This window comes from Anguilla rostrata, chromosome 16 (genome assembly GCF_018555375.3).
Source record: "Anguilla rostrata isolate EN2019 chromosome 16, ASM1855537v3, whole genome shotgun sequence".
In the NCBI taxonomy this organism is placed as follows: domain Eukaryota; kingdom Metazoa; phylum Chordata; class Actinopteri; order Anguilliformes; family Anguillidae; genus Anguilla; species Anguilla rostrata.
Window position 1 is genome coordinate 36257202 of NC_057948.1, and position 27119 is coordinate 36284320.

The window sequence follows — 27119 nt, forward strand, 5'->3', positions numbered from 1 at the left end:
TTATTCTATTTTTCCTGGGCCCAGGACAATAATATTTGCCAGAAATTCATAGATCATTTCTGATAGTTGGAGTTGGCTGAGGGTGAAAAAAATTAGAATACTTCTTGAATTCCACCAAAGCAAAAAAAAAGAGAAAAGAACCATGGCTGTAGGAGGAGAAACAGAGAGAATGACAGGAGGAAGGACATAGGGAAGGACATGAGGAAGGACAGAGGGAAGGACAGGAGGAAGGACAGAGGGAAGGACAAGAGGAAGGACAGGAGGAAGGAGAGGAGGAAGTACAGGAGGAAGGACAGAGGGAAGGACAGAAGGAAGAAACATGAATTTAGCTGAAGAGTGGACAGAGAGGCCAGAGTTACGCAGTGCATGGAACACTCACGCACCAGCTAATCAGAATAATTTCAGACAGAGTGAGTCGATTACTGTTCCCGCCATGTTGTTGTCTCGGCCAATCACGTCACAGAATGCCACAGAATCTAGTCTAAAGCTGGACGCTTTATTTTAGGTTTAACTAGTGAGTTGCAAGTTTTTTAAAATTTTATTTATTATTTTATTTTAGTCCTAAATCCCAGTACATGGATCCTTTGTGCATTGTTGTTTACTTTATTTTTTTTTTTTTTTTTTTTAAGCAGAAGTAAAATCCATACGCTCCTGCAGGTATCGACAGGACTGAGGATGATTCCTAGCATACGCTCCTGCAGGCATCGACAGGACTGAGGATGATTCCTAGCGTACGCTCCTGCAGGTATTGACACAAGAGGGATCATTCCAATCACATTGCAGTTATGGACACAACTGGGAATGTGTCTTACCACAAGCGCCTGTAGGTATTGACAGAACTGCAGATCATTGCTGTCATATTGTCCTGTACGTATTGACACACCTGAGGATCATTTCTACCACATGCCCCTGCAGGTATTGACAGGACACTGGGGATAATTTCACTTTTGCCAGCTCATTAACCCTCCAGTCCATGTTATATAAGAACTGAAAAAGCCATACAGACCTCCAGTCATACAGACCTCCACAATGCCAGCAGTGTCTGTGGTATCTAAACTCAGACAGTGTATCAGGGTCTACAGAGCTTAGAAGAAATGTGGCTCTCTTACCTAACTGCCTCACCTTTCCCCCTCAACACACACACATACACACACACACACATACACACACACACACACACACACACACGCACACACACATGCACACACACATGCACACACACATGCACGAGCACGCACACACACACATACACACACACACATGCACACACACATGCACGAGCGCGCACACTTTCATGCGCAATTCAAAATGCTTTGTTGGCAAAAAACTTCTAAAACACACATCTGTATAAACACCTACTGTTATTCCAATAGTGTTAAAAATAGCAATAAACTAACAACAACAGCAACATCAGCAGTTGCAGTATCTCTGTCACACACAATGAACTCAGCAGGCTGTGTTGGCACAGAAGACACACAATGCATATACACGAACAAAGCCATAAGGCATAAAAAACTACTGTCTCTTTCATAGTTCATGCAGAAATAATAACAAAAAACAACAATTTTAATAGTCAATATGTCTCTTTCTTTATGGCAGCCGCTGTATGAAAATAACATTAACAAACATATAAAAGCTGCATTTCTTCCAAAACATATCAATAACCAGACTAGGCGAATTACACTTATAGTAATCAAACCACTTGGACTCATTATTTTTTAAAATCGTATCTATTTATGTATTTATCTTATTGATCTTCAGAATCTCTTTTGATAGGGCCATCTGAGGTTCACACACATACATTATGATTTTTTTTTATTTTTTTTTACATTTATGGAAGCAGCTAAATTTGAGCACCTTTTTATTATTACTGTATTGTCTTGGGATAATCACGGTAACCTTGCCATATTACAAACAGGGATTTAAACTCACAACCTTTAGGTTACTGGCCTGGGTCATGAACCATTAGGCTACTGACACCTCCGCCCACATGCAGAGGTGTTCTCTGATTGGCTGATCATTTTGGCCAATAGCACCATTTCCACCCTGGACTGTGTACAGCTGAACTGGCACAGTGCTTAAACAGAGAGCGCAGCGTGAACATCACACTCACATTAATGCACATTTCGGCCACTGGATTACAGGAAACCCTTAAACTCTGTACATGCAGCTCTTACCCAGTCTCAAATTCACCCTTCATCTGCGTGTATCTGTGTGTGTATCTGTGTTTGTGGGTTGTTTTGTCTGTTTGTGGTAGAGAATGCTTGTGTGTGTATCATAATGGTATTTATTTTTATTAGATTATTCAGTTTTTAACATTACTTTCCTTTATGATATGTAGTTTCTGATTTGCATGTTCATTTGCATATGAATGAAGGTCTAATTTGGAAGTCTTGTGTGTGTGTCTGAATGTTTGTTTTTATGTTTATCTTTGTCTATGTGTATGTGTGTGCGTGCATGCATGCATATGCATGTGTGCGTGTATGCGTGTGTGTGCGTGAGTGCGTGCGTGGTTGCCTGTGAGTGCAGGCATGCGTGTACGCATGTGTGTGTGTGTGTGTGTGTGCAAGTACGTGTGTGTTTTTATCATCCAATTAAGCGCTGAGAAATGTTCCTTTTGTATGACACAGCGGCTCAGCGGGAACAGAGACGAGTGTGAATCTGTACAGCACACGGAAAGTCTGCAAACAGAATTCTTCAATGCTGCCCTTTTTATGTCAGTTCTGCAATTACAATGTGACTGACCAGATAAATGCACTGTGTCAGACAGAAGCCCTGAGACAGGACTGGATGGCAAAATGGTACAAAACAAAGAAAAGAGAGAGAAAAAGAACGAGAGAGAGGGGGCAAGAGAGAGTTTGTGTGTGTGTGTGTGCGCGTGTATGTGTGTGCGCATGCACGTTCATGTGTGCGCTTGTGTGAGAGCGTGTGTGTGTGTGTGTGTGTGTGTGTGTGTGTGTGTGTGTGTGTGTCTGTGTGTGTGTGTGTGTGTGTGCGCGCATGCACGTTCATATGTGCGCGTGTGCGAGAGCGTGTGTGGTTCATTGACATCTCTCCTGACAGTCTTCAAGGACAAAAAATCAGAAAATGCACTTGTGCACTGGACTGATAAATTTAAGTCTATGGATTCCACCGTCCTACCGCAGAAGCATGTCTGGAGCTTGGGCTGGAACAGACGACGAGCCGTGAGCAGAATAAGAGATTTAAAACAGAGGCATTGTGGGTACCGACCGGGACGTGTGACGGAGGGGGGCACCACTGGGGTTCGGGCCGAGCCCTGGGTCCAGACTGAGTCGGCACGTCCCCGTCAGGCCCAGATCGATGCGCATTAGGGGGAAATATTGCGCGATCTTTCGGAAGCCGGAAGCGCTGGCAGCGTGCCGGGCCCTCGTTAGGGTCGGCTGAATTAACGGACGTCGGAGATAACGGCGGCTCCTGCGCGCTAGCGGAGCCGTCCGTTACCCACAAGCCCCCGCGGCGTTGTGAAGGGCGCGTTTATCGCGGCGGCGTGTTTTGGACGGCTTCATTTTGGCACCGGGACCCGGGTTCCGTGAGCTCATTTCGCCCGGTTATGTCATTCAGAGGACAGGCCCCACGGAGGGGAGGGGAGAGGGAGAGAGAGGGGAAAAAAGCGATTACATATTTCAATATGCTAATTTTTCTCATGTATAGACATGGATTACCCAGCGGCCCTTCAGGGACATGTGGAGGTCCCCGGGCTCATGCTGGGGGGGGGGGGGGGGTAACAGATACAGAAACGGCAGAGTCAGCGACGGGGCCCCCGCCCCAGACTGGGCCACGCTGCGCCGGCCCCCAAAGCATCGTCGCCAATTGTGGCCTGACGAACGAGCCTTTCAGACGCTTTCCAAAACGAGTGTGTTTTAGGTCAATGAGGAGCTGGTAGCGCCCCCCGGCCCAGCAGTAATGAGTCACCGCGATGAGCTCCAGCTGGGGTGGAGATGGGGGGGGGGGGGCAGCGAATCAGCATCTGCCGCCGAGCGCGGAGCACGGCCGACTCCTCTCAGCGCTACTGCAGACGCCTCATTCATCTGCAGCCGGCCAGAGTCATCCAACAAGCCTCCAGGACGAAGTGTGTGTGTGTGTGTGTGTGTCTGTGTGAGGCAGAGTGTGTGTGAGTGAGTGTGTGTGTGTGTGTGTGTGTGCGTGCGAGTGTGTGTGTGCGTGAGAGAGAGAGAGAGGGAGAGAGAGAAAGAGTGTGCATGTAGGGGGGTGGTGTTCCCTGTTGTCCATTCTCTGGAGAGCAGAACTATAGATTATTTTAATGGTCTTCAGCCCAGCGAGATTTGAGAGGCCATGATGGGATTTCTCTACCTCTCCCTCTCTCTACCCTATCATTTCCTCTCTCCTTCTCTCTCTTCCACTCCATCGCCTTCTTTCTACCCTAATGCTTCCCTCCCTCTCTCTCTCTCTACCCACTCTCTTTCTGTCTCTCTACCCTCTTTCCCTCTCTGCCTTTCTCTCCCTCTACCCTTTCTTTCTCTCTCTCTGCCTTTCTCTCCCCCTACCCTCTCGCTTTCTGTCTCCCTGTCTCCCCTAGTCCCCCTCTCTGAGCTAAGCTGTTAGCTCATTCCCCAGGCAGATGGGAGTTAATGTCTGGGTGACCCATTAAAACTGCACTCTGAAGGGAGACAAGAGCAGGCAGCAGCAGCACTGCTGAGGGGGTGTTCCCCACGGAGGGGGGGGGGGGGGAGGGCTGCGGGAGTCTGTCTACACATACCTGGCCTCACCAGAGAGAGGAAAAACAATCACACACCCACACCTGTGGACAGGTGGAGGAATTACACACACCTGTGCAATAAGTGGAGCTTCACCTGTCACTGATTTAACTTTTTTTTAAGCCCATGGCTTAGACCGACTGTACACGAGGTGTTCAGGAAGTCCCCGCTTTATAAATCCGCAGATGTACCTCAACTTTATTTGGCTGCTGCGTTGAACATATTCCGTTGCAAAGCACAAATCAAACTGCCTGAAGGAAATCTTATTAAATGTTAATGTTCAACATTAGCTAATCTCCCACAATAGAACTTGAAGACGACATTAACATGTCAATTTTCAAATAAACATTTTCAATTTTCAATTCAATCATCAGAGAGAGAGAAAGAAACAGAGATAGAGAGAGACAGAGAGAGCGAGAGATGTGCAGTACTGATTCAGTCTCAGTAGCCCAGAGCCGACGCCTGTTGCTTCCCCCTGTTAATAATGGGTCACAGCTATCAAAGACAGGAGGACTGTCCTGAGAGATATGCGTGATGACGCTGCATCTGAAAGCAGCTGTGCTTCCAATGCCCGCCTGGTGAACTTGAGCTGGATGCTGTGGTGTCCCTAGGTGCAGTTACACAAATCAGCCACCGGGGGGAAAAAAGGGGCAATCTCCAAAAAACAACCAGTGCGGCGACTTCAACGAGGGAGGAAAAAATTCTTTCTTGATTTATTTTCTGAGCTCACGGTCTTTTCCTGTGTGACTTTCACTGCTCATCCATTTATGCACAGCTGCAGGGAAACAGAAGCAGGTCAGATTCTGCATCCTGCTGAAGGGTACAACAGCACTACCCGCCCAGGACCTGAATCTGCTAGCTGTCCCACAGCTGAGCTCCATCACAGGACCAGGAGACGGTCTTCCCATCTTACTTTCTATTTCTGTGTGTGTGTGCATGTGCATGTGCATGTGTGTATATGCGCGTGTGTGTGTGCGCACGCGTGCGCAAGTGTGTGTGTGCGTGCGTGCGTGTGTGTGCATGTGTGCATGTGCATGTGCGTGTGCGTATATGTGTGTGTGTGTGTGCGTGCGTGTGTTTGTGAGTGTGTGTGTGTGTGTTTATTCATGCACACCCATGTGTGTGTATTTGCGTATTCAAATGATCTAGTTGTAAAATCAGTCGAGCATAATCAGTTAACCTAAACCGCTGCTTATATTATATGATGGAATCCCCTCTTGTAACCTGCCAGGAACCCCCCAGACCTGCAGCAGTGCATTTGGGGGGTGGGGGGGGGGTGTCTCAGTGCTGGAGAACCATTACACTCAGAGCGTTCCCGTGGAGACGGCTTCATTCAGCCCTGAGAAAAGAGGGCGGATCCCAATTACACTTCACAGATAGAGGCCCGTCTGGTGCGCCGGGGACGTCGCAAGACGCCTCCTCATCAGGACAAAGACCAGGCCTTACCCTCAATAGGGAAGGGGAAAGAAGAGACACAGGAGAGAAGAGAGAGAGGTGGAGAGAGAGAAAGAGAGAGAGAGAGAGAGAGAGAGAGAGAGCGAGAGAAATTGAATGGAATTGAATTGAGAGAGAGAGAGAGAGAGAAGTGGGGAGCACAGTGACACCGGGTGCAGTCTATAAACAGAGATCCTGCGCAGTGTGATGGTGTTACTCCCATATTCTCAGACACTTAGCTGCTGTCAGTCTCTCTGAACGTGGAGAGAATCTCTGCCTACACACAGCCAAAGAGCCAGGCCTCTACAGCCACCCGTCTGGAACAACACAACATATTACCTGTCTCTGTGTCTGTGTCTCTGCCTCTCTCTCTCACACAATCTCACATGCACAAACAGAGACAGACAGACACACAGGCACAGAGCTAGACACACACATGCACGCACACGCACACACACACACACACACCACTCTGACCCTCTCCACTGTCTGAGTACGTAAGGGCAGGGAATGTTAGCAGGATGGGAGCAGGCAGCATAGGTCCCGTCCTCAAGCCTGCTATCATGAAGGGGCGGGAAGTGGAGCAGGTCACTCACTTTAAATATCTGGGAACAATCATTGACAATAAACTCACCTTTCAGACCAATGCAGACTACATTTACAAAAAGGCAAGGCAGTGGCTCTCTCTCTCCTCAGGAAACTGAGGAGCTTCAATGCCAGCAAACACACCCTGACCGTGGTCTACAGGTCACTCACTGAGAGTGTTCTCACCCTTAACATTGTCTCCTGATATGGGAAACTCGCAGTTGGACACAGGAACAAGCTGACCCAGGTGGTCAACCAGGCCAGCAAGATCATTGCAGACAAACAATTGCAACTCCAGGACCTATACAACCGGTCCACAACCAAAAAGGCAACCCAGGTCTATAATGACCCCACCTACCCCCCTCACTCATTATTCCAGCTGTTGCCATCTGGCAGGAGACTCAAGGTCCCACTAGCCAGGAAAAATGGGTACAAGAAGTCCTTTGCGCCCTCTGCTGTGGCCATTCTAAACAGAAACAGAACAGAATAGCCCCCCCACCGCCCATGAGCATTGCTGCTGCTGAAAATGTATTTTATGTATTTTACCTGTTTTTTACTTTCTGTTTTTCACTGTCTGTTTTTCACTGTGCTGCCAGAATGCCGAAAGCAAATTTCCATTTCACGTAAATGTAATGGACAATAAAGTTTTCTTATCTTATCTTACTATCCCTTCTTTGCTCTCTGATTACAGACAGAGGCTGTTTGGGTTGTGCTGAGCCTGGCCGCTAACACACCATCACACCAATACTGCCGCCAGAGTGCATGTGCTTACCCTCCAAGCCACGAGATGGCGCTCTAACTGGTCGGTCTGCTAGTTTTTTGGCCCTTTGTCTAAGTTCAGTGTTAAATCAGAACTGCAGGACACTCCTTTGTTTTTAATATATGATTTCATTTAGATCCCTTCACAGGAATCTGAAATAATATAGAAGAGAAGTGCTTGAGCTGACATTTGTCCTCATAGCTGGCGGGTCCATGGGGTAGTAGGACTTTCTTATAAATGCCAGGGGTGTCAAAAGTCCTGCACCTGAGTAAAGGTAAAGTAAAGGTTATTGAGGTGCGATTATTATTGTTATGATCTCCCACAAAGACTGTCTCCTCTGGAGAGGCAGGTTTGAGAAATGAGCGAGAAACGGCAGCCTGCCAAAAATAAAAGCACAGACGCGCCCCCCCCCCCCTCCTCCCCCCACTCCACCCCTTTTCCCTTCCATGCTAATTAATTAATTCATTTATTCTATTTCTTCCCTGTAATTTGCCACAATTGGTCATGATTAGGAAGCAGGATTAATTAGTCCATGATGAGTACTAACGATCAGCATCCCAACTCCAGTAAACCCGTTAACAGCAAAGTGATTACTGTGCTATATATTCCGCCATCTTGGAGCAATTTGTTCCCCTGCCTTTGGAGAGCAGGGTGGCAATCAATATCATTTACATAGTTCTCCCGCTGCACTTTCTCCCACACTCTCATAAATTGAACATTCTCAAATCTTTAGATCATGGCCGCCAAGGAAAGGAAAAAAAAAAAAAAAAAAAAAATATATATATATAAATAATAAATAAAAACACAATTACAACCTTAAGGTTGCTGGAAGATCCATGATGTGGGATTCACATCAATTCAAGCAGAATGATTTTCCCATTAATAAAACTTATGCACGGGGGGGGGGGGGGGTGCTTGGGGTGACATTATAGCATGCATGTATTATCCAAGTCACTTAAATTACTGTTCGGCATTAAAGAATAATCACACTTGTGTGCGTAACGGCTCAAATAAATAAAAGAACTGTGTAGTACAAAGATGGAGGAAGTTGGAGACCGCTTGGAAGCTGATTTACTGTGTGCCAGGAAGCCGTTGGCTGAAGCAAACACACACAGGCAGCGGAGTCATAAAAAATAAATAAATAAACACACGGAACGGTCACGCTTGAAGTCGATATCGAATGAATCGCTGCCTGTAGAAAAAATGGAGAAAAAAACACGCATGGAAAATGTGGACTTTTCCGGGTATACTCTGGGTATAACATCGGTAATGACAGGAATATGGACTTTTCCGGGTATACTCCTGGTATAACATATGTAATGACAGGAATGCTAATCACTATGGAAACGCAGTGACTGTAATGGGACCCATAAGTCCAGGTCAGCTGAGTGAGCTCACTGCTGCTGTTAATAGTTAATTACCAGTTTGGATGATGAATGGACCAGATTAACAGAGGCAGGTTAAATAATAAATTAAAAAAGATTACCTGCAGCTACTGTGCTTATTGACCAAAGAAACCTCTGGTTTTCTGAGGAAATACCTGTGCTGGCAGCGGCCCAGTGCTGTTAGACCCCCCCCCCCAGAAACATATGAATATGTATTTACCTTTTTTTGCTGCAGCAATTCGGCCAGAGATTGGTCAGCCGTAGGCCTAACTGTAGGTTTACCAAAATCAAACGTTTGGAACATCATTAAGACGAAAGAGACCATTGGCGATCTCAGTGATCACGAAGGGCCTGGTAGGCCAAGGAAGACCTGTGCAGCTGATCACTGAAGAATTCTCACCATAATGAAGAAAGACCACGGAACACCTGTCCGACAGGTCAGAAACACTATTTAAGATGCAGGTGTGGATGTGTGACTACTACCGTCTACAGAAGACTTCATGAACAGAACTACAGAGGCTACACTGCAAGATGCAAACCACTAGTTAACCGCAAAAAACAAGATGGCCAGGTTGCAATTTTCTGTGACGTACCCAAAAGAGCCTCCAGAGTTCTGGAAAAGGTCTTGCGGACAGATGAGACAAAAATGGACTTGTATCAGAGTGATGGGAAATACAAAGTGGAAAAAGAACAGCCCAAAATCCAAAGCATCCCCCTTCATCTGTGAAACATAGTGAGGCTCTTATGATTTGGGCATGAAAATACCCATAGATTAAAGCTGAGAATGTGCACTTTAACCACATGTGAATTATCTGATGTATAAAGTTATATTGACCCACCATAAACCACCAAAAGATTTATCCTCAAATCATAGCTCATGCCATATGATTCAGAGTCAGGTATGTAAGCTTTTCACTTTCACCAAAAACAATAAGCAGGAACAAAAAATAAAAAATAATAATAACACAAATAAAAAATGAACTATGGTCTCTCATAATAGCACCATAGCAAGACTTCATCACCCGGTAACAAGGAAGCAGCTCGTTTCCAGAGTTTCCTCAGGCAACACAGCTAACGCGCCGCAGCTAGCAGGCTTACAGATGTTACTGGGGGTAGCACTGGAGAGCAGTTCATATTAAAATTAAATGAGATGCCATTATCTTATTTGGAAAATTACAGCAGAACAACAGAAAGGCACTTCGGAATAGACCCCAAGTGAGCGCGCAAATGGGAAGGAGCAAAAAAAATAAATAAAACTTTCATTAACGTTCCACAGTCTGAACAGGAAACAGGGGACGAGTGTCCAGCACTGCTCCACAGTGACACTGTCCATACCTGCACACAAACAGGGATGCACACGAGCACTTTAATAAACACACCTTCAGTTCTCTTAGTCTTTTCTCATATCGATCATCCAATCTAAAGCGGGGGGGGGGGGGAGGTTAAACTAGCAATGTCAATGCTAGTAGTCAAGTCTGAGTGTGAGGTGCATCTGTGTAAGTGAGATACTCTAGTAGACACCAGTCACCAATAAATACCAAGGCTTCCCATATGGAAAAAAGATACATGGAAATATATGGGAAATACATGCATGGACTTATTTACTTACATGTGTAATAAATACATGTTATTTTTTTACATAATATAAAGGGTATTTACATGTATGGTAAACGTATGAATGCAAATGTACAGATATTGTTTATGATGTACAAAAAAATTATATATTGCTGACATGTATTTAGGCCTACATATTTTCAAAAATAATATGTATGTTGCACATATATTGCACAATAGAATTTAGCATTTCTCGCCATATATTTATATATATATATATATCTTTTCCATACAGGTTACTCACATAACTCAGCAGTCCTCTGAGCACACATTATCGTGGTGCTCAGTAGTGCATCGCTTGTGCTCCTTGCACCACTGAACTCACAAATGAGCACAAACGAGCAGGTGTAGTGAGCACTGTGTGCAGACTGCAGCCCAAGCGTGGGATTCTGCACAGTGCTGTGCAGACTGCAGCCCAAACGTGGGATTCTGCACAGTGTGGTACAACAGCCGTGTGGAGTCTGCAGTGCTGTCAGACTGCAGCCGGTGATTCTGACAGTGCGCACAGACTGTCTCGTGTAACGCGTGTTGCGCAGTGAGTGTGCTATAGAGCCTGCTGCCTGTTTAGCCTGGTGCTTTCATCTGGTGCGCAGACATCACGACCCAGGAAGTGCTTCCCACCGCAGTTTCAACAAGGAAGTCTTTCCCTCAGAGTGACCACATCACCGGAGACATATCACCGTTTCTAAAAACATCAGCAAGTTGAGCGGCCTTCATCACTGGTTGCCCCAGCAACCACCCCTCCTCCAAAGTCACTGAAACCCTGGAAGGTACCCTGACATGTGGCCCAATCTGCAGGGTGGCCAACTGCCGAGCCACCCCCCCCCCCACCCCTGGACGAGGGTTTATTCCCTGCTGTAGCCCCCTGCGAGTTATTGAACTGTTACCCTCCCTCTCTGCTTTCCTATTTCTGCAGTCTGGAAAAAGCAAAAATAGGAAGAGAGAGAGTGGGGGCCTGTCCGTTGTCCTTTTTCCAAAAAAAGTAAGTAAGGAAATAAAGGAGAGCAGAAAGAGGTGTGGAAACCAGGGAAATGGCAGCGCAGCGGGCTCTGACCCACAGTGTTAGGAGAGGGCCTGAGAGGAGTCAGGGCTGGGGGAGGGGGGGCAGACCCCCGTGCTGATAGCGACACACTCACACAGATCAGCAGACACTCACCACCGAGCGCCACACACACTCACACACACGCACGCACACACATGCGCACAGCAAATACAGCACACACACACACGCACGCAAACACACACTCATGCACACACATGCACACACATGCGCGCACACACACAGCAACTACAGCACACACACACACGCACGCGAACACACACTCATGCACACACACACACGCACGCACACAGCGCAAACAGCATGCACACACCCACACACACACAAACTCATGCACACACAGAGCAAACAGCACACACCCACACACACACACAGTCATGCACACACACACACACACACACAGTCATGCACACCCACACACACACCCATGCACACACACACAGATTTCAGCCCCCAGAATAAAGACAAACAAACACACTCACAAAATACACACCCACGCAAAAAAAACTTTATAATTCGCACTCTCCCCGATCCCCATGTTGCCGCTCACATATAGAGATAATAACCACTGTTGCTATGAGGAGGCAAGCGGCAGAAGAAGAAAGAAAATAACTCAAATTGAAACGCAGGACCAATTGGAAAATCAATGTCGCTGCGCAACTCCTATTGAAATCAGAGCAGGAGCTGCTGTGTGGACGGGGCGAGAGCAAAGCAAACACACTGGGCCCAAATGAAAGGCGCATCGATCGGGGATCCGAACCGGACCGGTGAAGGGCGATGTGAGGAATGTTCCTGGCACACTGGGAACAGGAGCAGAACAACCGCCCCCCTCCCTAATCGAATAATTACCAGCTCGTCACCAGCCTAGGCATCCAGGGCCTTGGCAAAGGCGCCCTCTCTCTGTCTCTCTCTGGCCCGGCCTGGCGAGCTGTGCCCGTTTCCCCCACCGCAGCGCCCAACGCACGGCCTGGCCAATGGCAGCACGGGCCAACCCGAGCCCGTTTGTGGAGACCATGGTTTCTGCCAAACATCTGGGGCTATTTGGACCACAGTTTGGTAATAAAAAAAAGAGTTTCCTCCCCAGCAGCTATGCACTTTAACATGGGCACACGTACACCTCACTTCCACTGTGGAAAGGGGGGTGGGTGGAGTCTTCCAATTCCTTTTTCTAGAACCTCATCAAGAATGGAGTATGGTAATTCCTGGCTTCCCCCACCTGTCTGTCGGTACAATTTCACAGCTGATGAAATGTAGCCCAGGCCGCAGAGAGTACCTGTATCTGGCCCATATTACCAGTTTTATTTTTATTATTATTTTTTAAATCCCGAACTACGTGGGCTCTCCACGGTTGCCGAGATACGCCAGCAGCCTCTCCCTGGGCGATCGTTCCTCCGTTTCATTCACTCATGGGAAATATGTCAGACTTCCTGCTGGCTCGCTCTCCCCGCTCGCTCGTCCCACTCTCCCCGCTCGCTCGCTCACCCCACTCGTTCTCCCCACACGCTCGCTCTATCCCTGCTCTCTCGTCCCACTCTCTCTCCCTGCCTACTCTCTCTCCCCTCTCGCTCTCCCCGCTCGCTCTCTCTCCCCTCTCGCTCTCCCCGCTCGCTCTCTCTCCCCGCTCGCTCTCTCTCCCCTCTCACTCTCTCTCCCCGCTCGCTCTCTCTCTCCCTCTCGCGTTCTGCTCACTCTCGCTCCCTCTCCCGCTCTCTGCCCCTCCTCCTCTCTCTCCCCGCTCGCTCTCTCCCTGCTCGCTCTCTCTCCCCTCTCGCTCTCCCCGCTCGCTCTCTCTCCCTGCCTGCTCTCTCTCCCCTCTCGCTCTTCCCGCTCGCTCTCTCTCCCTCTCTCCTGCTCTTCTCCCCCTGCTCCCGCTCGTTCCCCCTGCTCGCTCTCTCTCTCCCCGCTCGCTCTCTCTCCCCTCTCGCTCTCTCTCCCCTCTCTCTCTCCCCGCTCGCTCTCTCTCCCCTCTCGCTCTCCTCGCTCGCCCTGCTCGCTCTCTCTCCCCATCCCCTCTCGCTCGTTCACCCTGCTCATGCTCCTCGCTCGCCCACCCCACTCGTTCTCCCCGCTCGCTCGCTCTCCCCGCTGGAGCTCGGCGGGCGGCCGTTCTGAGCACTTTTAGGGTGCTTTTTTATGTGGAGAGAAATCAATGGGGATGTCAAAGACTTTATTTCTCCCTCATTAAAAACCTGGGGTGGTTTTTCTTTTTAATCTATCAGTGTTTAAAGGGGACTCTGACTGTAGGAATGAACAAATACAAACAGAACTCCCCCACTCTTGCTATCCAGTTTATGTTGACAAGTGAACTGAAGAACAAATAAAATGAACCCATGTGTCTCGCCCCCCCCAGTCAGAAACTTTTTTACATTTTATTTTGAGTAGTATAACAACACAGCTCAGTACACTGCTCCTCTGTGTGCCCTGTCAATCACAGCCCCCTGTCTGGGAGCAAGGCACTATGGGAAGGCCTGTAAGCTGGTCACAGTACTGCCACTCAGTCACCATACCTGTCTGTAAATGTCAAAAGATCGGTTTGCAAACCTTATTCGGCTTGTATCTCAGTTTGTGTGTGTGTGTGTGTGTGTGTGTGTGTGTGTAAGCTCATATTTCTCATGCAGAGATGCAGTTCCATCTCTTTGACAAACGTCTGGTTGCAAAAAGCAAATGTCAGAGTCGTCTCTGTTCCGAATGTGAAACAGAACTCTCCCATAAAACATGCGCGTGCATGCATAACCACAGGTAGGGAAACACCATTTTAAAAAGTACACACTACCACTCTATAGCATTTCTATTACACTACCACTCTATAGCATGTCTATTACACTACCACTCTATAGCATGTCTATTACACTACCACTCTATAGCATTTCTATTACACTACCACTCTATAGCATTTCTATTACACTACCACTCTATAGCATTTCTATTACACTACCACTCTATAGCATTTCTATTACACTACCACTCTATAGCATTTCTATTATACTACCACTCTATAGCATTTCTATAACACTACCAATCTATAGCATTTCTATCACACTACCACTCTATAGCATTTCTATTACACTACCACTCTATATTATTTCTATTATACTAACACTCTAGAGCATTTCTATTATACTACCACTCTATAGAATTTTTATTGTACTACCACTCTATAGCATTTCTATTACACTACCACTCTATAGCATTTCTATTACACTGCCACTCCATAGCATTTCTAGTACACTACCACTCTATAGTATTTCTATTATACTAACACTCTATAGTATTTCTATTACACTACCACTCTATAGCATTTCTATTATATTAACACTCTACAGCATTTCTATTAGGCTATACTACCACTCTACAGCATTTCTATTATACTACCACTCTATAGCATGTCTATTACACTACCACTCTATAGCATTTCTATTACACTGCCACTCTATAGCATTTCTATTACACTACCACTCTATAGCATTTCTATTACACTACCACTCTATAGCATTTCTATTACACTACCACTCTATAGCATTTCTATTACACTACCACTCTATAGCATTCTATTAACTACCACTCTATAGCATTTCTATTACACTACCATTCTATAGCATTTCTATTACACTACCACTCTATAGCATTTCTATAACACTACCACTCTATAGCATTTCTATTACACTACCACTCTATAGCATTTCTACTGTACTACCACTCTATAGCATTTCTATTATACTACCACTCTATAGCATTTCTATTATACTACCACTCTATAACATTTCTATTACACTACTACTCTATAGCATGTCTATTACACTACCACTCTATAGCATGTCTATTACACTACCACTCTATAGTATTTTTATTAATATAAGCAGCACACCAGCCTAGAGGTATCTGAATTTACAGCTGTCCACTCAGAGCTTGGTATGTACCCCCTGCTCGCAGGAGCGAAGCCCTTTCAGAGCGCTGTCACATCGCGAACTGAGTGAAATTTAAACAATCGCAGTTAGCAAAACACAGGTGACAGAAAAAACACAAAATATCTACCCACTGTCGACATTTGTCAAATGCCACAGGGGACCGTTACTCCCCCCCGCTGGGAAACAGATCCCCTCACACCTGACATTCAGCAGCACCTCTGCAAATCCCCACACAGGACAAGGGTGCAGCAGCACGCCTGAAATTCCTTACAGGACAAGGTCAGCAGCACCACTCAAATCCCCACACAGGTACAAGTCAGCAGCTGGCACGGCCGAGCTGTCATATTCAGTACGAGTCATAGCACGGGATTACTACCAGGCCTGCTTCTCGTACGCCGGTTAATAGATTCTTTGCTCCACATGCGTGTTCGTATTTATGTAAGGACGCCTAAATCTGAGCGCAGATTTACTGTGTCCCCCAGCCCTGCGGCATGTGCAGTCCCATACCTCACGCTTTTCTCATTTATTTTTTCCCCCAGTGATGGAAACGTAAAGACCGAAGGGACGCGTGTTCGCACGCGCACAGACTCAATATGTTCATTAAATACTGAGCAGGCGCCTGCTTCTGTCCTGGGGGGCTTCCTTAGTCATCTTAAATACTGCTTTTCCCCTCAGCAATAATCTCACACAGTGTGCTCCCACTGCATCAGACTCACCAAGCACACAACACACCTACCGCAGACACTACCACCAAGCACACACACATACCACTCTCAGCCACACACACACACACACATGCACATTTAGCCACACACACATGCACACACACACACACACACACGCATGCACACACACACACATGCACACTCAGCCACACACACACACACTCACATGCACACACAAATGCACACACACACACACATGTACACGCATGTTCACACTCACACATGCACACACACACATGCACACACACACAAAACAGAAAAATCAAGTCGCACTTTGGGTGATCAACTACAATTCTTTGGCCTTCGAAACACATGAGCCTTTAAAATTAGACCTTCATTCATATGCAAATGAGCATGCAAATCAGAAACTACACATCTTAAAGGAAAGTAATGCCATAAACAAATAATCTAATAAAAATACATACAATTATGGTACACACACAAATACACCCTCCCACTAACACAAACAAAGCAACCCCCACACACACACACACAGATACAGAGGCACAAGCACAGACAGACACACACACACACACACACACACACACACACACACACTAACACACATACACAAATACACACACACACACACACACACACACACACACAGTGGCCTGGTATCCATCCAATACCATCTCTAATTAAATTAAATAATTAAGTGCCAAGTTGATACAAACAGCGGAAGCCCATGAATCTCCAGTGGGGGGGCTGTGTGGATATATTGGGAACTCAGATCCATTTTAATTTAGTTGACACTTTTCATGCTCAGGCTTTCCCAGCACAACGGAGATGCTGACACTGGAGTGTGTGGAGAAGACCTGCGTTTCAGTCTCCAACACCACTTAGCGCTCACAGTGTGAGCTAAGTCGCCTCCAACACCCCACCCCCACCAGGAGGTCCTCTTTCAGCAGATCACCCCCCCCCCCTTCTCCCCCCACGCCCCCCTCCCCCACAGTTTCTGTCCAATATCAGAAACAAACATGGCAAAGGACACATTTGATTCACAGAACCATTGCTAACTCCCACCCCCCAAACTAAATCCAGAGCTGACAGGAGCTCAGCCCACCTGGAGCGTAGATCTCCAGTGCTGATGGGCTCTCCAGACCAAAACACCCGTGTTTATCGGCATTTACGCCCCCCCCACGCCCCACGCCCCCCCCCCCCCCCCCACACGGGTGGAGGCCGCACCACCTTTAATGGCGGAATCTGCTCCCTGCATCTCTCTGTAATGGAGACAGATTTTATGTACCAAATGGTTTGTCTTTGGTTAAAAGGCACTGACATTTAGAACAATATTAAAAAGCCCGTAAAGTCTACCGGGCCCCTAAATCCCGGTTTTAACGGCCCGGGACACCGCTGCGGGGCGATTACAATCTGCACCCTCTCATTCCCTTCCCCAACTTTTTTTGGCAGGATCCACAATGCACTGCTTCTCTGATTTTAGGGTCCATTCCGTTTCCTTATTGAGTTTTCACATTAATGGAGACTAAATAAAATGGTACATTACTGGTATAAAAAAGAAAAAAAAGAACAGCAGAGGTAAGTTTTTTTTTTTTTTACTCATAACCTCTCATAAGTTATGCGTTAAATAATTAATCCCTTTTGTGCTGTGATTGTAAATATTTTGTTTTCCTATAAAGCCCATGATACAAACGGCAGCGGCTGGGACCTGAACAGCGAGTGAGAAGATGTGAAATGAGAAGGCTGGTGTCTCGAGGGCACGCGTTCATCCTCCAGGGTTAATTATATTTGCGTAAGCTGCGTGCGTGCCATGCTCAAACATGCAATATGCACACATACTTAAAATGACATTTAATCGTTTTTTTACCTCTGTGTATTAATGTACAACTGGAACAATTCAGTTCATACTGAATATTGCAGCTAAAATTAATTCATTTAAATTATATGGAGAAACTAAAATTAGGTTAGTTTCCTGGGAACACATAATCAAGAGTCTGTCTTTCACACCCCCCCCCCAGTGAGCGATTTTAATCCACCCCACAACCCATTTAACCGCGCAGAGCATTAGCCAGGCGGGCGGTGATCTGCGGCGTCACCACGGCTGCCCTCCACCCCCCCCCGATCCAGGCCATCGCTCCGTAACCCAGGGAAACGCAGGCCTCCGACCCGACGCGGCGCAGATGGCGCTCAGTGCTCCGAACAGCGTCCCACAGGCGATCGGCTAACGCACCGGAGAGCAGGGGCCGTGACGATCTCCAGACCTGAGATCCGTCTGCGTTCGGCACGGACTCTGTGCTTGGATCTGGGTGGTCTGACGGTTCGGCACGGATCTGGCTCGGATCTGGCACGGATCTGGCTCGGATCAGCTGCGGTTCTGGCGAGGTTCCGGAGCGGTTCTGGTGCTACCAAAGGCACACACACGCTTCGTGGCCTGGCGCGCGTGTCATCAGCATTCACCATGCCGTGGGGCTGCTGAGGAAGACAGTTTATAGGGACACATGGACAGCACTGTTATTACAGGAGCTGACAGGAAGTCCATGTGCAGTAATGAGGTTTCAGTGGGAGACAGGAACTCCCCACGCAGGAAATAGGACCGCAATCACACCTGACCTACGCGCTGCGAAAATATAGTAGCGCAGGAGCACATTTAAGGAAAATTGTATTTTTTCCAAATGCCATCTCCCCCGCATCTTCTCTCCACTCTCCCGTCTGCGAGGAGCACTGCAGATGGAGCGTGTGCAGCCATCCTAGCGCCAGTGAACCGTGCATTTCCCCCCCTACAGACCAGATAACACTGCAGAGGAGGACAGCCAATGCCGAGGAGCCAGGCGCTCACTAGCCACAAACAGTAACCAGGGGGTGCCTGGGGCATTTATCCAGGAAGGGCGAATGAGAGTGGCAACTCACGGAGCCTCGGCCCACGTCGACCCTCGCGAGCCCTGCTGGAACAGCGACAGATCCCCACCGTTACCCACGTCACCCGTTACCCACGTCTTTCTGAGAAACGCCTGCCATTTAGGATTCTGAATCAGAGTAAGCAAGCACTCAGGCGCAATTACATTTGAACGTTCCATCAAACTGACGCACGCAAAATGGAGCACAGAAAACAGGCCCCAGCGCAATTTCCACCGCGCTTGACAAATTGCCAAAGCTCGTCAATTAAGGTAATGTGCCTGAGAGCGCCCCCGGCTGGGCGTCGGCACGCGGGCGCGCTCAGATAGGCTAACCGGCGCGGCTTGCCGCTAATTAGCACGCGGGCGGAGTTTTACATATTCGCTCTTCGTTAACGGCGGGACGTGCTCCCACAGATGAGTTCGCTAATGGGCCCTCATCCTGGTCACGGGTCTCTCCAGGACTCAAACGCCAGCTCATGGGGGGCGCCGCAGACAGCCGGCTCCTCCTCGGAAGGTTCCGGATAAACAAACAGGACTTACCGCCGTCGACTCTGCCCGCGCGGCTCCCCCGCTGCACGTTCGCGGGCTGCTGATTTTTATAGATCGCTTCGCCAGGCTGCATTATTAGCCATGCTAATAAATCACAATGTTCCCCGATGTTATGGTCGTCTCAGTTGTTAAGTAAAACTAGGAAAATATTGAGTTCAAGTCAGACAGGCGCAAAGGGAGAATCCATTATTTTCATTTTGAGAGCATTAGCAAACTCAGATTATTATACTGCGCACTTTGCAGGGAAACTTGCAACGCAAAAAGGTGACCGCAGTTGTAACCGTGCCATGATTTCTAATACAGAAATAGCACTGCGTCCTCAGAAAAGGAGGCGCTGGAAATGGTCTCCAAGTCAATACTCGGTTTACTGCAGGCTGGAGTTGTGATTTTCCATTTAATTCTCAAAATGTAGTTACTGAAAACGATCTCAGAATATTTCTTCTGATCGCCGTCTAGAGAGAGGGGGAGTGCCCGCAAATATAAATCAAACAAATGCAAAACATGAATTAATTTACATTTAAAGTTAGAATACCCTGACACGCTGACTGTGTGTGTGTGTGTGTGTGTGAATATCTGACAAGACATGAGTGGCCCCATCAATTTCTCTGTTACCCCAGCCCTAAAAAGAAAACATCGCTTTTTTTCCCTTCAGTCTTGTAATGGATGTAAGCTGTAGGAATCTGTACTTCGGTTCTTATTAGCATAGCTAATTTGCATTAGCACTTCAGTGCTGTTGCATATATACTGTCTGGTTGGGAGTGTTGCTAGCCAGGTCTGGCCTAATTACTCGTATAAATCTGCTGAATGCACTCATGTTTAGCCTGCATTGTAAGTCTCTCTGGATAAGAGGGTCCACTAAATGAATGTAATAAAATTTAATATAACCTTCTATCCACAGTCTTGGTATTCAAATCCCACAACCAGGCCAGTGAAAAAAACAAAAACAAAACAAAACTAAAACAATAAATAAATAAATAAACAAGAACGCAACAAAGCTATTTTCAGTTGGGTGCAGAGCAGTCTCCATTGCATCACCCCAGATAGTATTCCTGTTTCTCCATCCTGGCAGATATCCCATCACATCCATTCATCCATTGTCTATACACACTTATTCTTGGGCAGGGACATGACAGGTGCTGGAGCCTATCCCAGAGTGCACTGTGCTAGAGGCAGGAATACACCCTGGGGGGCAGGTCACCAGTCCATTGCAGAGCACACACACCATTCACTCTCACACTCATACCTTTGGGGCAATTTAGCGTCTCCAATCAACCTACCTGCATGTCTTTGGGCAGTGGGAGGAAACCGGAGTACCCGGAGGAACCCCACGCGGACACGGGGAGAACACACAAACTTCACACAGAAATCTCCCCGCATTGGTAAAATCACAGAGTCCAAAGGTAAACAACATACCTGGGTAAGATAGCGCTCCATTCACCTGGAATAAGTTGCAACAAACCTTTAAGCTTGATATTCTGGTGACTGTGACTGTTTTTCTAGTTTTAGAGAAACTCATAACTGGCCTGATTAGCTTCAGTCGTGAATGTTCTTAGAGATGATGCCTTTTCATTTATATTCTGCCTATGCCTGATTCTAGTCTTTGATGTTCTATGAAACTCATGTTTTTTGGTTATTTTCTCTCTGCATATTTGCTTGTTTTAATTAGATTCTTATCTTTTAATTTGTAAACTCGACACACTGGAGAAAAGGGCTCTGGTCCCTCAATGTGTCTTCGGATTGTAAATAAACACTGAAGGAATCGGAAACACAAACCCATTCTCTGCTTCATTCTCCCAGTTTACAGCCCTACTATATCATATTACATTATATTATCCATCCATCCATTATCTATACTCGCTTATCCTGGGTAGGGTTGCGGGGGGTGCTGGAGCCTATCCCAGCATGCATTGGGCGAGAGGCAGGAGTACCTGGAGGACACCCACGCAGACACGGGGAGAACATGCAAACTCCACACAGAAAGCCTGGGATTCGAACCCAAAACCTTCTTGCTGTGAAGTGCCACTACACGACTGTGCCGCCCCTATATTATATTATATTATATTATATTACTATATACTTATTACATGTGGAAACATGATAGATTTATCATACTTCTCAAAGTCAGGGCAGGTCATGTACATGTACAAAGAGTGCAGGAAAAAATTCTAATGCGAACTACTCTTGTTTTTGACATAAAACCTTTGCCGATTGACTCCCTGAAATCTATTCTCTATTTGAATTGCTTTTTAATGTAGTTCACATTATGGCTGTCTCATACCCAACGCATAACAAAAACAAATCAACCACTGACATTTGATAGCAATACTGGCACCAGTAAGAATACTGATGCACCTCACATTATTGCGTTTAATGGACATTTGAACAGGCTAATGCACAAACTCAGATGATACAGGGACACTTGAATATGCATGTGTTGCATGCTAACTACTACCATTCAAGGTTCCAGACTAATAAACAAAGTTTTTGGGTCATTTGCTTGTCTTAACTTTCGTTATTAAGTGTGAAGTATAAACCAGTTTTTCCAAGTGAGAATGCGTTGAAGGAAAATATATTTTTGGGAAAATTTATTCAGTATGTTCTTAAATTCTGCATTAAATATTGTGGAATTATTTCACAACGAACCTGGCAATATGCCCCTTATTAAAGCCAACTAGTTTTGGGGAAAGAAAAGAGGCGAATAGTCATTTAAAAGATGGACCTAAACAATACGAGAGTACAGACTGCATCGCTCTGACGAGGCCTACCTGTATCAGATGGCAGACGATATCAGACTTGCTGAGCAGGGATGTGACGTTTCCGTCGCGGAAGCATGCATGACGAGCTGGCCTACTGCACTCTTTCCCAGACAGGAGACCAGCACGAGTGTCTCCACTTCCACACCTGCAGAACAAAACAAAAAGCAGCGGCACTGTATCGCATAAAGATGCATTTAACAGAAATCTGAGAAGTTTATGAAAACAGATCATCAGCAGAGACTGAGGCGTCACCAACCCTGTAATAGGAGGAGCTATCATGTGCTGTCAATCATCAGCATGTCAAACCAATCAAGAGACGGAAAGAATAAAAGAGGATTATTGATTTGAGGCTCTGATGTCACGTATGAGCTCCGCCCACTTTTGGGGTTCATCGCTAAAGCATGGAACCAATCGAATGACGGCCTGACTGCCTGACGCCTCGCAGGAGGGGACTGATGGAAAACATATTTGACTGGGGAATAGAAACATGACACAGAGGAGAACGAGGTGTGGGGGGTGGGGGGGGGAATCAGCCATGTGATAATTAACAAATGGTGACAAATGCAATTAAAATGTGTCAAACAAACTCACAAAGCAGCACAACAAGGCGCTGGCAGAACTCGGGGGGGGAGGGGAGCGGCAGCAAAGTAATGCTGATGCTCAGAACTGGAGGTGAACGGGGGAGATTCGGGGGAGGGGATTCTGCATTGGATTACAGACAGCAGTGGGGGGATCTGCATGTGGATTACAGACAGCAGTGGGATGATCTGCATGTGGATTACAGACAGCAGTGGGGATCTGCATGTGGATTACAGACAGCAGTGGGATGATCTGCATGTGGATTACAGACAGCAGTGGGATGATCTGCATGTGGATTACAGACAGCAGTGGGGGGGGGATCTGGGGGGGGGGCGGCGGAGGTGCGCTCTCCAGACGGGGAGCAGAATGGAATGGCGAAGCGGACGCCGTCATCGAGCCCAGCCTGGGAGTGTGAGGCCGGGGCAGATTGCTGCAGACAGGCTCAATCCACTTTATTCCCCGTCTTATTGGGTTATCGAGCCGTTTCACCACCTCTCCCTGCGGTCCTGCTGCTACACACACACACACACACATACACACACACTCAACTCACACACACCCATACGTACTACACACACGTGTACGCACGCACACGCACACGCACACACACACACATGCACACACACACATACACATGCACACACACACACACATGCGCACACACACCACACACAACATCACACACACACACAACACACACACATCACACACCACCACACCATAACCACACATACACACATACACACAAACACTAGCACGCACAACACACACACATACACCATACGATGTCACGTCACATCTGCAGTATCTAACTCAAAATTTCCTTTAGCTGACTCACAGCATAGCACTGGTGTATATTCTGCCTGCAGTGAGGCGTCAGGTGTGTAAGTGTTGCTCCCCCCCTCCTCCCCCCCCCCAGTTTGTACCCTTCCCTTCTGTCAACAGTCCTTGTGTCTTTGTTTTCTTAAACTTGAAATATCTCAGAAAAATGTGTCTTCTAAAGAAAGACATGTGAGGGAATAAGACATACAGGGGGCTTTGTGTTTCTGCAGCGGCAGAGAGGGGGTCAGACGTGCTCAGAAACGCGAAATCGCAGCGAGGAAAACAGCCATCGCCCGTCTTCATGCGCAGTTAATAACGCTGATCGAATGAAGCCAGCGGCTGAAGAGGCATGTCTGTCTCGCGATGTCTTCTTTCCCCTGCCAGAGAGCCTTTAAGTCACGCCGCTCGGCAAACTTCCAGTCACAAACTCGATGAAACCCGACCCGAGCGGACCACCCACCCTGCAAACACCGCGCAGACGGCGGTGGCGGCGGCGGCAGCCGACGGCGAAACGAAAAGCGAAATTGGCGGGATGGAAAATCGTTTGCCGTCTGAACCCACTGAGCGCCCGTCCTCCTCAGCGCTGGGAAAGGCAGCGGACGGATCCTGCATCTAATCTCTCTCTATGCCAAATTACACCGAGTGAAAACTGTGCTTTTTAAAAAAAAAAGAAGAAAGAAGTTAAAGAACAAATTAAAAAAAAAACCACTTAACACCGATTGGTAGGTGAGAGATTTCTAGGAATGTGATTTGCGGTTAATTCTGGTCTCATTGTTGCAGAACGCCTCAGGTCAGATACCCGCTAGATATCCGTGAGAAACTGTTGCGTATGACAACGTCTTCTGTAGAAACACGTGCTGGCCATATTCTCTATGAACACAAAACCACGTCCATGCACGGTGTCTCCTGCCACCTGTCCATGTTTCCTGGTTGCGTTGAGCATGCACTGTGCACACCGCAGTGTAAACACGACACTGGCCTACATATTGGGGCTTAGCCCGCACGCATGCACACTTTCAGAGAGTTCCAGTATGAGACCTCACTTCAGAGCCTGTCTGTTCCGGGCGCAGGAGTGCCGACGCGACCGCGTGGTTATTTGCAGAACGAGACGCGCGCGGGTGTTTTCCATCAGTCTGGGTAAATCAGACGCACGTTTGGACTCCGAGTCGGGCGGCTCTGTCGGACGGGCTTTCACCGAGGGGCCGAGCGAACGCCAGACCCTGGAAAGATCAGGGCACTCTCCAAAATGCCAGCATCGCAGAACAAAGCCGCTTTCCTCCGCTCTCTGGACACGGACGACCGTCCGGGGAAATCGATTCCGAACAGAAGTCAAATTCCAGCTCCCCGCGGCCGGCAGGCACACAGACTCTAAAGCTGCTGCTTCTGTTCGGGGGCCCAGATTTCAGAAGCTGTCAGAACCGGACAATGTGCGCGGCTGAGAGCAGTACCGCGAAAGGGGGGGGGGGGGGGCTGGGGGGTGGCAGTTGGGACCCGTGGCAGCCCGAGGGAGGGGGGTGCCGTTGCACACATTCCGACTGAAAACCAGCCATCTGGCAACCCTACCTGAAGTGCTGATGACTCACAAGAGGAGGACCACCAATCAGCGAGCAGCAGAACGCACTACACCCAGGATTAAACAGTAGTGTGTAAATTGTGTGTATGCACACACAGAAACACACACACACACACACACACGCACACACAGTGCGTAAGAACCATTTCCCCCATGTCAATCTGAACTACTGAACTGAGAGCATTCTAAACCCATGTGTGTGCAACACGCAGGTGTATGCTCTGGGCAGGTGTGTGCAACACGCAGGTGTGTGCTCTGGGCAGGTGTGTGCAACACGCAGGTGTGTGCTCTGGGCAGGTGATAATACAATTATGAGTAACAGTTCATATTCTTCTCACACATTGATGCCAAACCAAAATGCTCTACAGTCAGGAAAGAAAGAAAAGGCAACACACAAATGCAACTGAAAGTTCGGGACAAATATCAGCTGAATCCAGGAGGATGGGTTTGTTCTCAAGGGAGGACCAATCAAAACAAGGTTAAATGTTCAGTTAACCCAACCTGACGGACGTGCTCGACCGCATGAGAGATGAGGATCGCAAAACGCAGAACGCCGTCGAACATGCCCAGCGCAAGTGAGTTTGTGAAAATCACAGCTGTGGACTACTGAATGATTGCTTGTTTTCCGACACCTTTTCTACCACAAAATCAAACCGTTTTGTTCTGAGAACTTGGGAATGGTGCCGTTGCATCTGGCAAATGAGGCACAAAGACTTTTTGGCTCAGAGATGAAAAAAAATTGGATGTGATAACGCTTGACTGATGCCAACAAAACTGTTTCACCCCCTTCGTCTTATCCTGTAAATGTTTTGAGTGAATGAGGGCTGGATTTCCTTAAACCATAACGCACAGAGACTGCACTGTACTGGACCATAGAGATACGGCACACTGAGAGACTGTGCTGTATGACTGAGACACAGCACACTGAGAGACTGTGCTGGATGGCTGAGATACAGCACACAGAGATACTGTGCAGTAAGGCTGGTCTATTGAGAAACAGCACACAGAGACTGTGCTGTATGGCTGAGAACAGCACACTGAGAGACTGTGCTGTATGACTGAGACACAGCATACTGAGAGATTGTGCTGGATGGCTGAGATACAGCACACAGAGATACTGTGTAGTAAGGCTGGTCTATTGAGAAACAGCACACAGAGACTGTGCTGTATGGCTGAGATACAGCACACTGAGAGACTGTGCAGTAAGGCTGGTCTATTGAGATACAGCACACTGAAACCTCACATGAACCTGTCCCATGAGCCTTGACCTAAAGCACGTGAACACTATGTAGGTCCCCCTGAGGTCCGTCCCCCCCCCGCCCCGCCGAGATCGCTGCTCAGTCACCCGTCTGTAAATGGCCTGACTTCACATTCCCCGCGGCCAGGGGTGAGCGGCATTTCTCCCCGACAGCGTTTACCTTTTCCACTGCCCTCCCCAACCCTCCCCAACATCTCCACTGTCCTTGTCTGAACCAATCAGCACGGAGCTCTCCCCCCTCCAATGTCTGTATTATCCCATTACCTTTTTCGACAGGAGTCACAGAACAGGGCATGGGGTGTCTCCGCCAACACCCCCCCCCCCCTCCCCAGGGCCCAACCTCCACCCGGGAGGAAGGTAAACGCCTCCAGCAGCACTGCAGTCACAGAAAACAAATCAGAGGTCCCTCAACTTGTGTGACCCCCCCCCCCCCACAAGCCCCCTCAGCCCCCATTTACATTACCAGCAGACTGGAAACCAAAATCATTCAGACGTTAACACACGGGTACACAGGGGCGGGTTG

At 47.7% G+C, this 27119-nt stretch overlaps 1 long non-coding RNA gene across 1 annotated transcript; it reads right to left on the reverse strand.

Annotated features, from left to right (window-relative positions):
- Positions 1–2410: 2410 nt before the first annotated feature.
- Positions 2411–6221, reverse strand: LOC135242307 (uncharacterized). The gene is made up of 2 exons (XR_010326305.1): positions 6039–6221; positions 2411–5511 (listed from the first exon to the last, which is right to left on the reverse strand). It is a non-coding gene; the product is annotated as an uncharacterized LOC135242307 (long non-coding RNA).
- Positions 6222–27119: the final 20898 nt, after the last annotated feature.